At 35.2% G+C, this 15,472-nt stretch overlaps 1 pseudogene across 1 annotated transcript; it reads right to left on the reverse strand.

Moving 5' to 3' along the window:
* Positions 1-3,188: 3,188 nt before the first annotated feature.
* On the reverse strand, positions 3,189-9,081 carry LOC144959728 (uncharacterized; annotated as a pseudogene). The gene is made up of 6 exons (XR_013642673.1): positions 8,848-9,081; positions 8,147-8,217; positions 7,435-7,542; positions 7,012-7,100; positions 6,477-6,561; positions 3,189-5,308 (listed from the first exon to the last, which is right to left on the reverse strand). The product of XR_013642673.1 is annotated as an uncharacterized LOC144959728 (transcript).
* Between the last annotated feature and the right edge of the window lie 6,391 nt (positions 9,082-15,472).

Genomic DNA, 15,472 nt, shown 5'->3' on the forward strand with positions numbered 1-15,472 from the left:
GTCCCAGAAACCGTAACTGCCCTTTTTTATGGTATACATCAATATTCTTCATTTTCTCATGTTTGTCAACCCTTCTTCGTTCGTATATTTGTCTTTCCATGACAACCTCAACTTTCTTCTAAACATCTACATCTCAGATGCTTCTAACCTCCTAGGAAAATGTATGCCAAGCGTCCACGTATAAAAGGGGACTTATAACATAATGTTTCCATGACGTTCATTCTGCTTCAACTTGAGGTCATAACAGGTCGCATTTTATGAAACGCCTTGTTTTGACTATTTCCATTACTTGTTTTACAACATATTCTAAATGTCTTTACTTGATTTATGGACTTTCCTTTACTTAACAAGTGTGAATGGTTGTGTTGTGTTCACTCTTTGAGACCACCATGTATTCGGGTATTTGAAACATTAATTTCAGAACCATCTCTCCAGTTTCCAATAAATATAAAAAGCTCAGTACGTTTGTTTTTCGTTTTTTTTTTTGGTGTTTTGTTTTATATTTTTTTTTTTGGGGGGGGGGATTTTTTTTTTTTAGTTTATCTTGTTTTTTTTTGGGTTTTTTTTTTGTTGTTGTTGTTGTTTTTTTTTTTTTTTTTTTTTTTTTTTTTGGGGGGGGGGGGGGTGGGGGTTGTGCGGAGTGTAGGCCAACTGAGTACCAGCGCCTGAGTACCTTATGTTTTTCATATTCTGCCCCCAACCGACCAACGACTAAACCTTCTATGTCTTCAATTTCTTTAAATATATTCTCTGTTTCTGATATTGCTTCATTTCACTTTTCTTTCCTATTTTTTGTTATTCAGTTCTGCATGCTTTAAATAATTCGAAATATTTCAAAGAGTTCATAATGTTTTGATTTGGTGTGTAACAAGTTGTGTATTATATTGTTCTTAGGTATTGGAGTGAATTACTATAACAGTTATAAACTGTTTGTATTCCGATTTTCATCGCCTACCGTTGTAGTTGAATTATAATAGCTCACAGTGGTGGTCTTTAACATTAATAAACAAAAAACGTAAACAAAAGTGACTTTTACAGTTGATAAAATCATTGTAAAAATTAACTAAACTTTACAATATGGCTGAATTCATTATTTGGGATTCACACAAATTTGTTAAATGCTGCACGGAGTCATAAAATATCCTCTGAATATATATATATATATATATATATATATATATATATATATATATATATATATATATATATATAATTCTATTTACTGCATTTGGTAGCCCATTGTATAAACATCACTTAGGTCACCCAGCTATATATCTCTTATTAAAGACAAGTTCGGCCACACAGGGGCACTAAACATGTTAAAATGAAACAATGAATAATTCCACAAAAATGTGCGTAAAAATTAGACAAAGTAAAAGAGATACAAAATTAACTGGATGACCTAACTTTTACTAACTGTTTTCACTTACTTAGGCAGCCCACAAATTGCAATGGTATATTTCCTACGTTAGGAACTCCAATAAAAATGTGAGTTAGGTTACCCATGACAATATTTGGTGTTTTTGGATTGTTTATGTCTTTGCTTGTTTTTAAGGGTTTTACGGCGCTTGCAACACATTTAGGTTATATCAGCGCCAGTAAAAAGGAAGAAAATTGGATAGTAAAAACATTCTAGATGTACAATTAAAAGGACTTAAGGAAAAAATAGGGCAAATGGGAATGGTTCAAATAGAGAACAATAAATGTAGATTCCAAGAACATACTATCAGTGTACTTAGATTGAGATCACCTAAGTCTTATCCAGACACCAGTACAAGATCCCACAAAGAGGGATATACTCAAATGTTTACAAATCAGATGTTAAAGATTAAAAAAAAAAATAACAGTACAAAAGAGAGAAGATATACAAGGAAAAAAATATAATCTCCCAAAACTATGACTATACAATCGACGGTTTCCCTCCCAGCCAAGAACTCCGGCCAGGGTCAGGACAAAACTAAGCATCTCATTCCAAGACAAAAACAGAAAGCAATTGGAAAACAGATATAGGAGGGGTAGAAGACACAGTAAGTACCTCCCTGCTCACTATGGGAGGTCGGGAACCCCATCCCAGTATGATTGTTTAAAGCACCAACCAATTAACAAGTGATTTAACCAGCATTCGAGCAGTAAATAACACACTTGTCTTAGGTTGATAGAAAATTGAATGTACCTACATGTGTAAGCATAAAAAAAAAATTCTATCCAGACAAGTACCCAACACAAACGATAGAAGTAGAAGTATAAACGGACAGAGATAAGCATATTTATTAAACAAATGATGACGGTAACGACTTGGATTTTAAAATAAAAATTTATTAAAAACCAATATGAGATAAACATATATTTTAAAAATACGTGATGTTACCCATGAACAAGAGTTTGATGAAATTATACACCAAAAATACATGATTTATGTCACCCAATGGGTCACTTAATACACATTTGTAACATAAACATTAAATGAAATTATACACCAAAAATACATGATTTATGTCACCCAATAGGTCACTTAATACACATTTGTAACATAAACATTAAATGAAATTATACACCAAAAATACATGATTTATGTCACCCATTGGGTCACTTAATGCATATTTGTACCATAAACACTTCATGAAATCATACACCAAAAATACACGATTTGCAATGTTACTTGATATCTGCCATGTATTTGGAAAATCTGACTTTTCCTTATCATACATAAAAGGCTCCCAAACCATTGAACCAATCATCACCAACATTGCATGGTGTTTACAATCGACATAAAATAAATGTGCTTTGTATGAATTTTTGTTTTGATAAAACATCTGGATGATTTTATTCTATTTTTTAAAAAGGTGAATTTGTTCATCAAATCCACTCAAAAACACAGATGCCATCATCTTTAGCATGTTGACTGCACGTATGTCTTACAGTATAATGAGGCAGTCGATACCTACCAGATGGTGGTTACTTTCAATATTTTCAATGCAATCATTCTTGTAACAAACATTATAAATATTGAACAGTTTTCCACTCTTAATTTTGTGAAAGACAAAGCGAAATATTTTAGACATTTGACTAGATATTCTGTCAACTTTTAGATGATTACAGGTTATCACTAAAAACAATTTTAAAATTCAAGACCTAGAAATTTAATTCAAGACCAGCAATTTAAAGAAAAAAGACAAATATCAACACACTTACAATTTACAGAAAATGTTTACACTGTTACATCCAACAGGGGAAGGGTGATCCCCGCTTGTATATTATATATGTATGAGCATCAAAAACAAGAATTAATACACCTGTCACCCATCTTATGTCTTGTATCATATCTATGCTATGAACAGAAACTTCTGAACTTCTTTTTCTCGTTGAAGACTTTGTTTCTTACCAAAGTTGCCTTATTTTCATAACCTTCAAGAACTTTGTATTTTGATAAAAATTCAAGTACATCTCTTTTGCTGGGAAGACATCCTTTATTTGAGGTATCTGTGATATATTTCTTGAAGTAAGAGTTTACAATATCGGACTCGTGATCAGACCATTTTGTATATTGACGTTGAGTAACGTCTGGTGATTTTTTGCTTCTGTTTCCAGCAAGCTGTACATTTTGTTCATTAACTGTTGCTTGCTCAGAAAGATAGCTGGACAGTTCATGTTGTTGAGGTAATGTTGTAGAACAAATATCTGAGTTGCTGATTTCCCCTTCTTCATGTGAAACTCTTTGAGGCTGTGGTGTATCATCTACTGAGTTCAACAAGAAATTCCCCACTTTTGTGATTTCTGTCACTGCCAATGGACACTGGTACACATTTCTATTGACAGATTCAGAGTGTCCCATGTGACGATAAAAAAATGGTCCTTTGTTCTTCTGGAATGTCTAATTGAGCAAACATGGTGGAAACTCTATGTCTAAACTTATCAGCAATCAGGAGGTGAGGCTGCTTCAGTCCAGGACAACGTTTTACAACAGACTGAAGGTAATGGTATCCACTGGCATGGTCAGTTGATTGACCAGTGTTGGGAAACAAATATGTATTTTCAATAGAAACATTACAATTTATCATCTCACTTAGAAGTTTTGTTATAGGCTCTATTGTGTCCATTGGGAACAAAACAGGAACAAGTTTTCTATTACCTTTGCCAGCTTGGTAGGCCAGTTTCAGATTATCGATCAAATATTTTTCCATTGGATCGTCAACATCCATAATTAAATTTGGATCGATCCAAGCACCTGTGATGGCATCTCTCCACTCAGCTAAAGTAAGCCTACTTGGCTCACCACCTCTTCGAGCATTAAACATGGTTATCCTTGACAAAATTATATTCCTCATGAAAATAAAAGTCTGTTTATCCCAGATACCAAATTGAGCCATCCCATTTACCATTTCCTGCAACAAGTATTTTCTGAAAGTTGAAATATCTTCTTCCAATGGCATGGCTGCTGGTTTACGAAGACCACCCCGTTTTAATTCACATTCTACTTGAGCTGAATAAAAGATAAAGCTCCAATTCAGATTGAGGACATCTATAAATCTGCTCAAATCTTGCTCTTTGTCAAATACACGTTTCATAATAAAGTACCCTTTCATGACGTTGACTGCCTTCTTTAGAGCAAATCCGATTCTCACTTTCAAACCGGCCTTTTGGCCATCATCTTTGTCACAAAATTTGATGACAACCTTTTCAAGTACATTGAATTGTTTGTAGTCCAACACATCTAGTCCCGAGGCATTTTTATTTTCGGACTCTACTCGTAATAAATAAATTAAGTTGGCAAACAGTCTCATCTCACCCATTATAACGGATCTTTCTTTTTTTACTGATCTTGCCCATTGTTTTTTCCCAAGCAACAATACAACTAAATCTGTTCTGCAAATCTCTCCAACACCATCTTTTCTAAACCTATCAATGACATTGGTCTTAAACTCAACATCAACACCTATTTCTTTTGCACAGCCTGACAAAGAAGTCATTTTAATTGTGTCAGCTTGCAATGACATCACTCGAGAACACTTTTCTTTGTGACGAAAGATATTTTTGCCATCAAAAAAGCCTAAGCAGCCAGAACACATTACTGTATCAGCATTGCCTTGGCGTCTCTCCCTTATTAAAGTTGCTTGCTTATCTTTGCGATGAATTTCTGCATTTGCTTTAAAAATGCCGCTTTTTTCATGGTATCAAACATTCTGTTTTGCTCTTTGCTCGGTAGTTTCAAAGCAGCAATCACCTCCTACTCTGTACTGTGTTTTCTTTTTATATGACGAGTGAGATGGGTTGGAAATTCATCACAAAACTTACACATTCGTTTTGGTTTCTGAAATGTAAATCAAAGAAAAGTTCATTGCCCAGATGATAATGCCATAAGCAGTGATTTTATAAATGCTTGAAAAAAAATCCTTGAGGACAAATCACCTTTTAAAAATAATGTCTATTAAATAAGTTAGATAGAGGAGTGTTGATGTTCAGATATTTATGAAGGTAGGTTAAAAAAAAAGAAAAACATATTTATTGAAATCTAATCATCTTCCCAATAACTACCAAAATTTATAAATGGCCACTTTCTAAACGCTCGACTCCCAGAATCTCAATCCTCTTACAATTGCACACTAATTTCTAATTAAATTTTTGTTATTAATTTTTTTTTTAATTATGCCTTTTTCGCCACGACATCATAAGATAACGTCGCCTAGACATTCCACAAAGGAATATAGATAACTCATCAAATAAGATGTCTGATGACAAAAGGAATCACCTATGTTGTCCAAGTGAGCAAATTGGGGGTTAATAATCTTGCTCAATGAAAAAAACGAAAGTGCCTGAAGCGGGGCTCGAACCCAGGTCCTTGCGGGACACAGTGCAATGCCTTAACCACTCGGCCACTATAATTCTATAACTAGGGACTATAATTCAAATCTGATCCATCTTTTATACTACATGGGCTTTCATCACACTGGACAATTATTTCAATCAACACTGTGTACTATATTACGGTATAGTTATTTTAACTTATTACCATTAACAATGAAGAGACATTCAAAAATGTGAATTTGTGTAAATTTAAGTGATTGACATTGATGTTACTGAATATAGTGCATACATGTAACCCGATTCCTGAAACCATGAGACAAAGACTGTTCGCAGGACAGATTCTATGTTTAAATACAGAACATCTCCAAAGACTTGGATTTAATGTATCTATACAGTTTGGCTGGACCAGCTGTCAGTCTTCTTTATAGAAATTTCAGTTAATGACTCTTAATAAAATCACAACTCTAACCTCCAATCATAATTAACACCTTGTACACCTGACACTTATGCTGCTAGTAAAGCAATGCACCATAAATGTACCTTGCCAAGCAGACATTCAAAAAATTGGAGATATAGACCCGATCTACTCAAATTGTTCCTCTGATGTTGCATAATCAAAACAGACGTTTATCCTTCGCTAAAGTCAATTCGTCAAATAAAGTAATAAGACTAACCTTATTACTGCTTTCATTCCTATTTTCATTCAGTTGGGATGGTTCAAGACGGACTTCTTGTGGATTTGGTAACTTTTCATCAGGCCTAAAAACATATTCTTTTTATTAGAAATTTGATGTAAAATAGTAGTAATCAGTAATAAATATAATTCGTAAAAATTAGATTAAATAGCATAAGTAGATACCTAGTTGCTCCAATCATGATCAAGATAAAAATCAAGAGTTATATCCTATTATTATTTTTAAACATGGAATATTTTAACAGAGGACACTAACATATACCAGAGTTTGACTTAAAAAATTATCACTTTTAAGAAATAAATCAATCATATTAGACAGCATTTTTTATGTTCCACCCTGTTCTCAACCTTATTATATGTGCTTTGTATGTTGTGAAACTGTATTTTATGTGACTTTAAGAAATTATATAAAGATTGGTTGTGTCTTTAGATCTTAGGGGAGACAGCGATCAATGACTGCTTATAATTATCATTTATGTAAATAGGATCATGTATCTCATAGTGGTTTTTCCTACCTTATATTGTCGACTAATCCATCAGAATGAAATTCAACAATTTCAGATTCGCAATGATTACTTTCAGCATTGTCAATCAGCATTGGATCCTGAGAATGCAAAATAAAGATTGTTCACATCAGACAGATTTTTCATAGAAATTTGCTTACACGGCTTATTAAGATTTGACATGTTTAAAGCAGTATTTAACCGCAAGACTATTTATTCTCCATCAAAATGTTTTTGGATGTATCTCTAACTCTAAGCCTGAAATTTGCTAAGCGGATGCAACAGTACAAGGTGATCATCCAAAATACAAGCACAGATGTTTGATTAAGTAAGGAATTAAGTAAGGAGCTATAATGCAGAACAAATGACATGTTAAAGAAGAGGGCAGAGAGATGAAGATATGCTTTTCAATAAATGATCTGTCTTATTAGGTACCTGATTTCAATTTAGGATCTTTTCTTTGAACCTCAAAGCTGGCAATTTGGAAAGCATTTCTTCCCCCTCATCCTCACTACTTGTTTGAGATGGTGGTGCTGGAACAAACTGTTGATATAAAAGAAATTAAGTTTTTGATTGATTCAAATGTAGAAATGGAAATGTAATGGTGCCTTCAAAGTGATCTGATATTACAGGTAATGCTCTATTTAAATATGGTTAGATTTGTTTAGAAAATAGGTTTCAATGCGACATAGCATTAGACCTAGGAAATGATGCACCATTAAAGTGAGAGAATAGGGAGAAGCCTCAGCTGAGTTTCTGTAAAGAACTAGGACAGTCACTAATCGTAACAACTTTTATTTTTAAAATAATTATTTTCAAAATGTGTAACTAATAATTCTAATCGTAAGACTGAGTAGCATAACATGTTCAATAGCACTGGCTTTATGAGTAATAAGCATTGCATTATTATAGCATTTCATGTGTGAGAAAATAAGTTGTTTTTTTAAAAACGGGGTCGAGGCATGAAATATCTAACATTAACATACACAGAGACAGCATCAAAAAATGATAAATGAATAAATATTAAATACTCAATTATAAAAGTATTTGAGAATCTTTAAAACAAACATAAAAAATATATTTTATCTTAAAACAGTAGGCCTAGAATTTGCTTAAAAAAAGACACAATGTTTTTCTTCAATCTTACATCTGGGTCAATATCTCTGTCAGCAGAGGGAACGGGAGATGAAGAACTGGAGGGCACTTCTTGCTCAGCATCTTTTGTGGAAGAGAATAAAAGTTTAGGATTAATTAATTAAGTACAAAATTAAGAATCAAAATGCCCCTCCTCTAACTTATGTTTATCTTGATTGACATGCACACAACTTTAAAGTTGGTTTTTGTTTCCAAGTTATTCCAAGCTTTCATCTATGTGGACGATGAATAACGTACATGTCATAATAAAAGTATGAGAATGAGTAAATGTGCATAGTATAGTCATCATAGAACCAACAACAAACCTAGAGTATAGAGACTATAATATATACACATAAAAATCTTTAGTCTTGAGTCATCTATTATTATTATTATTATTCTTTTTGTTTTGTTTGCTGTCTTTTGTGACTTTGTGACACTTTGCCTCTCATATTATTATTATCTGTGACAAACAAAACTGGCAACGAAAAAAAAAACAACATTGCCTTCTCCTCTATCTAACCTTTGAGACTAGACTAGAGTACAGTGACTGAGAATTGGTCTACGTTATCATTCATCTAGATAAATCAAAATCTTAATTAAGTTCTAGAAAAAGCATGAGTATAAGTATACGTATAATTATAATCTAGAGTTAGTCTCTTAGTCATAGTCTTACTCTTACTGTTCTCTTACTCAACTTACTCTTACTCTTACCTTTTTCAAACTTTTTGTCTGGACTCCAACATTAACATTCGTTGAATGCCAAGTTCAACCAAACGTTTGCTTCTAGTCAATGCCGCCATGTTGCAATTACTAAATGATGGAATTAAACTGATAAATTACTTGTCAACAAACGGACTGACAGACAGTCTACTGGTGACAAGAATGGAGAATTCCATGTCGAATACCGCAAATTCTGTGCTACTTTCATTTTCCTTCTTTCCCCGTAGTGTTTTCGTTTTGGGTCTTAGATTGTCGTAAAATAAAAGATTCGGTCAATTGTCGTAAAATAGAAAATCGCGATGCCATTCCGTAATGTAAAAATTTATATCTTGAGGTTGAGACCAGAAAACTTACTTCGTCAAATTTCTGGTCGTGGATATGTTTCCCAAAAAATCAATTGGGTTGAGAAAAAAAATTCTAGCATTGAAATCGCCTTGATATATATCCGGACATGTGAGATATCATGTGTTTTAGCCTGGGTCACGCAAGTGACATTTACACAATGGGTGACATAACTACGAACTTGATTAAACACTGATATATCTTTATTTAGTGATTGGAATTCTTTAAAAATTGAAATATAGAAAGTAAAGACACAGACCAAAGCAATGCAGGGCCAAAGCAATGCAGGGCTATTTATAGGCATTGCATCATGAGTATGAAAGATGAATGCGTTTGAGTTAGGTCGCCCGAAAAATGGGTGACCTAATGCACAAACCTTATGAAAACCTGAGTTAGGTGTCCCAAATGGCTACCTAACGTAGTATTTAGTAATATATATATATATATATATATATATATATATATATATATATATATATATATATATATATATAACATATATATAATGTAAATTTTCACTCACATTTTTTGCCGAGACGACTCGTTTCTGTGTTTTTCCTTTAATTCACACTTCTTCAGTCGGCATAATCCATACAGAATGGATTATGCCGACTGAAGAAGTGTGAATTAAAGGAAAAACACAGAAACGAGTCGTCTCGGCAAAAATGTGAGTGATAATTTACATTATATATTAGCTCTAACCACCATTATCGAGCATTTTCCCACCAACACTCATAAATATATATATATATATATATGTGTGTGTGTGTGTGTGTGTATAACATTAATAACAGCAGTAAAAGCAGTAATTTTAAGATATCTGTGAATAGATACTATGCGCTTGGCTAAGAAACTCACAACATTTCCATCCGGAAGTATAACGGACCAACCTCCAAAACTATGTGTAATCTTAAAGGTTTATAGCCAGGTTAATACATTTTAATGAGAATTACTCATAACGCATATGGCAAAAAAATAAATAGCAAAGAACCCAGTGATGTCAACTTATTCTATCTTTAGCAGCCTTCCATCGCTGAAAACGCTCTGCAAATGTTATATTATATTTATCTACAATGTTAATGGTAGGTCCAGCAATACAAATTACCGTTTTGAGAAATTTGGTCACCCTGGCATCACAACTAATTGGTTTCAAGTTTGAGTAATACGTTTGATGTTTTGTTTTCATTAAGGAGGATACCGACAGCTCAATTGGTTCAGCACTCGCTTCAGATAAATATCGACTATGATCAATGCCGACTAAAATCGATATTCTGGATCACCCGGCATTGATTGGATAGCTGGGCCTGATAGATGTGGCAGAATGTATTTTGACACAGATTATCTTACTAAAGAAATGAAACCAACCAACTGCTATTGTATTGTTTTACGCTCTAGAAACCGTGTTCAATTCTGGATCTATTCGTAATGAATCTGACGAACTAGGTTCTATATCGTATTCTTGCAAACTGCCATACGCCTTTAAATTTTGGTTGGATACATTTTGCTTAGTATTTTTTATATTTATTGAGATGTGCTCACCCAACTCAAATTCATTATTACGATACTTTTTTGAAGTCCAAGGTTTGACAATCATTATATGTATATATATATATATATATATATATATATATATATATATATATATATATATATATATATATATATATATATATATATATATCACATTTGTGGAAAACAGACGTACATTATCGAAGTCGATATTTAAAATGTTTAATTAAATACCTTATGTTGTTATGCAATTATGTCAGCTGTTATTAAAGGCATCAACTCCCGACATTTGTAAATCCCAAATACTCCGGTCATTATAATTATATTCTAATAGACTTAGCCTTTTAATAATATTATTTCAATTTATCGTCCAATCCAATTATATCTCTCCCGATTGTTTACATATAATTGTCTATTGTTCGTGAAATTGAATGATCAAATCAGGGTATGGGGAAGCAAACTAATTAAATAAATACACGGAATACTGATTTGAAGTTCATCAGTATTCAACACTCTGAATTAATTATATTATAATCTGTATATGGGCGGCTATGTGGTCTAGTGGTATGACACTCGCTTTTGGATCGAAAGTCCTGTGTTTGAGCCTAACTCGGTGAAATAGTCGAGCCCTTGGTAAATGCTCTTTACTCACATTTTCTTACCGTACTCAGGTGTAAAATGAGTACCTGGCCGTTAACAGCGTTGTCTCTATCCCAACAATTGTACTATTGCCTTAGAGACCCGTTCTACATGTTACGTTTTACTGCTGACCCCTTGTAAAGCGATTTGAGCACGTTTAATGGATAATGCGCTGTATTAATGCTCTAGTGTTACAAAAGCATTATTTATTTAACCCTTGCGAACACTCGTGATCATAAGGCAACCAAGGCCCTCTTCCACTTTGCCGACTGCATTGAGTCAATGTATTTCGATGGTAGGCCAGCCAGAATTTATTATTATTTATGTTCCTTGAACGTCTCCAGGGGCATTTATGGGAGTCGAACCTCTTCATCCTTTGGTATCAGCCGTCAAAGAAACGGCAAAACTTACTTAAGACAATAGTATATATGTCTCCTCTAAACTTGAACTTAAGCTTGCAAGTCCAATATCCACTAAACGGGCTCAAAATGCTTTACAAAACGTCCCCGATCAACAGCAACCCTTAACATGTCGAACGAGACATGGCGCCTGTTAGGCTAAAGTACAATTATTTTACGACAGAGACAACGCTGTTAAAGACCATGCACTCATTTTACACATGAGTACGGCGAGAGAATGTCAGTAAAGAGCCTTTTCAAAGGACTCGACTATGCGACGAGTGAGGCTGGAACCCAGGACCTTCCGATCCGAAAACCAGTGTCATACCACAAGACCAGGAGCCTCACATTTACATTCATGTTGTAGTTATTGTCGACGGAGAGTCATTGTTTATTGTCTACGTACTAACGTTACACGTCATATCACAAGATCATAAAGGCTTACAACTGGCGTACTGTAAAAACATGATCAACCTTCGACGAGCATATTCTCAACACGAATTCTTGTGGTTTCTAACGATATTGACAATGTAAATATATTATATTAAACTGAGCTCGGTACTTTTGGGTAAAAGCAAAAGGGATGCCCCGGTGTCACACTTCCGTCAATCCATTATTTAAGAATGAATAAGTGTGCAACTCCAATAACTCTGACTCTACATTCAGTCTCTCGTATAATATATTTTATCAAGATTAAGATAATATATTGGTCACATATATACTAAATCCCCAGTTATATTTTTCATGGCTGTCCTTATCGTGTCAAAAATAAATAACAATATGAAATTAAATGTAAGCCGGATTTAATATACGAAGACAGAAAAACGGACGTTTCGTTTTTTCCCTTTATCCACAAAATAGGAATGATGATACACTACCGACGAATGAGATAACGTGGTAGTGACCGTGTTAAGATGAATAAAAAAAACATTCATGGGCAGGAAATTGTATGCTACGTTGTGAGGAAGCGCGAATTAAAATAGAGCAATAGGAACTTATAAAAGGTGCGCAATTAATTAAGTGGAAAGAGGGATCCCGGGGTGGAACTGTGTAAAACAGTTGATTTGAAATAAAATAAAGGCTAGACTATTGGTGGAAAAAAAATACAATGGAATTGGGGTAGGGGGCAAGAGATAAAAGTAGTCAGAGACCAAACGTTATGTTGAATCTACTATGTATGTACGTTATCACATATTGAATACTGACAGTGTTACTGCTTGTAGCTCGAAGGAAATATAATAACGGTAAGTATTGGAGTGAAAATAGAATGAAACATTGGACTTCTTTAACATCGAGAAGGGAGTATGACAAGGTTGCTTCTTATCTCCGGACTTTTTCAACATATATAGTGAAATAATATTCAAAGTAATTGAAGAAATAAAAGGCGTCACCGTTGGAGGGCAGAATATGAATAGCATAAGATACACAGACGATGGTACTCGGATGGCCTACTCTCCAGAAAAGGTGCAGAAAATGTTAGGTGTACTGGTGTGTAAAAGTGAAGGAATGGGCCTGAAACAAAATGTTAAGAAAACCGAATGCATAGTGGTCTCAAAGAATGAAAACAACATGACCTTCCACTTGTAAAGCAAAGGAGAGACAATCAAACAAGTAAAGAAATTTAAATATGTAGGCACAATCATTACCCATTACGCACGTGACATAGAGGATCTAAAACAAAGAGTAGCAATAGCAAAAAGCGAAGAATGTATCAGGAGGTTAGAGGCATATGAGATGTGGATGTATGGAAGAATGTTAAGTCTATAATGGACAGACAGGTATACGAAGGAGGAAGTGGCGGAGAAGGTGAGAAAGGGAAGAATGTTGATCGATACCATCAGAAAGAGGCAGTTACACTTTCTGGGACATGTATGGAGAAGAGACGGAATAGAAAAGTTGGTGACATCTTAGATGATCGAAAGAAAGAGTGCTAGAGGAAGACAAATAATGACATATCTAAATAACATAAGAATGGCCAAATGTGATTTTAAAAAGCAACACAGATTTCATGCGCACTGCAGAGGATTGTTATTCGTGGAGATAGCTGACCGGCAACGTGCTCAAGAGGACAAGCCATGATGGATGATGAAATATTGGATTGTAAGCTTCAATTTATTAGACGAATACAGACACTGTGGACGTTTCCGGTTCTTCCTTTATCAACAAAACAGGATGAATGAATGAAACACTACAGACAAATGACATAATGTGATTGTGATAGTGGCTATTAGGCTACTAATTTTAGACCAGGATGTAGTGAAAGAACATTAATAAAGGGCGTTTCACAGTGTCTTAACCATGTTTGGCCTACAGTGGATCTCCGACAAAGGACCTACGTGCCAAAAGCGAGTATAAAACGTTCATAAAAACACACTGAAAGGAGAGAGCTATGTTCTCAAACTTTTCTCTTCACTAATTTTAATGCATTAGTCTATAAACTGTTTTTTCTCTAATAACTGTGTTGCAAAACACACACACACACACACACACACACACACACACAGAGAGAGAGAGAGAGAGAGAGAGAGAGAGAGAGAGAGAGAGAGAGAGAGGAGATAAAGCAGTTTGCCTGGGTTGTCAGCCAGCTTCGTTGTGGTTCCCTAAGGGGGGCACCGCACTAAGACAGGACTGTCATAGGACAGCCCTGTCCCAAATCTGTAACATATATAATAAAGAGAAACCTACCGCACCTATTGGGACGGGACAAAAAAGTTCTAGCGTATCCCAAGCCGTTGTGAATTGCTACAAAATCAACGGGACAGGACTGTGAGCTAGGACTTGCTCAAGGCCACACAACGCCGAACGTGATCGAATTCGAGAATTTTCGGGTACAATGCAATGGCCGTAACGACAAGCTATGCTACCCCCCAAGATTTGAACTATATGAACCTGGTTATAAAGCCCCCCATAGACGCCGACATCCGCTGATAGCGGGACGGATGACCTATCGCTGTGACCCGATCCCTGCGTTTATCGTAGATGATTTTTGCCCACATACTGGGTACAGCTGGGGCGACCATCCCCAACCCAGCGCGTCCACAGGTGGCGGATCGTGGAACGGCCTACAGATCCTGATCTATAGGTTAGCTGTAAAGCCGCGGACCAACTGGCGATAGTCGTGGAGAGTGAGGTTGGGTAGTCTGGCAGCACAGCTACACATACAAAATGCCTCATATACTCTATGAAGGGACTATCAAGGTGAATGGGAGGCGCCTTAAAACCTGCCAAATGCTCCCACTGCCTTGTGGGTTATGACCGGGAGGTCAAAAGGCTATGGAGTAAACCAGATAAAAATCCGTCAGAAGGCAACGGGAAACCACTGACGTATCATCCCAAGATCGTCATGATGTCCGTCCAAGCGAATCTAGTCAACGACGTCAATGGATGTTTTTCGAGCAACTCGATTACAGCCTCGTCCGGTAGAGATAGTCATGCAGGTGAACAGGTGACTCTCGACCGTCATCCAGCTACTGTGCACCACCAAACATTACGAACAGCAACATGGAATGTAAGAAGTCTGTACCAGAAAGGAAAATTAGCAAATGTAGTTATGGAAATGAAGAGATTGAATATCAATGTTTTAGGATTATCAGAAGTTAGATGGAAAGGAGCAGGAGAACTTAATTATGATGACTGTAAAATTATATACTCAGGAGGAGGAGAAACACCAAAGGGGAGTTGGAATTATACTAGATAATAAAACGGCGCGAGCAGTCAAAGGATTCTGG

The sequence above is a fragment of the Berghia stephanieae genome, chromosome 14 (assembly GCF_034508935.2).
Source record: "Berghia stephanieae isolate SIO BIC M18660-M18661 chromosome 14, UCSD_Bste_1.3, whole genome shotgun sequence".
NCBI lineage: Eukaryota > Metazoa > Mollusca > Gastropoda > Nudibranchia > Aeolidiidae > Berghia > Berghia stephanieae.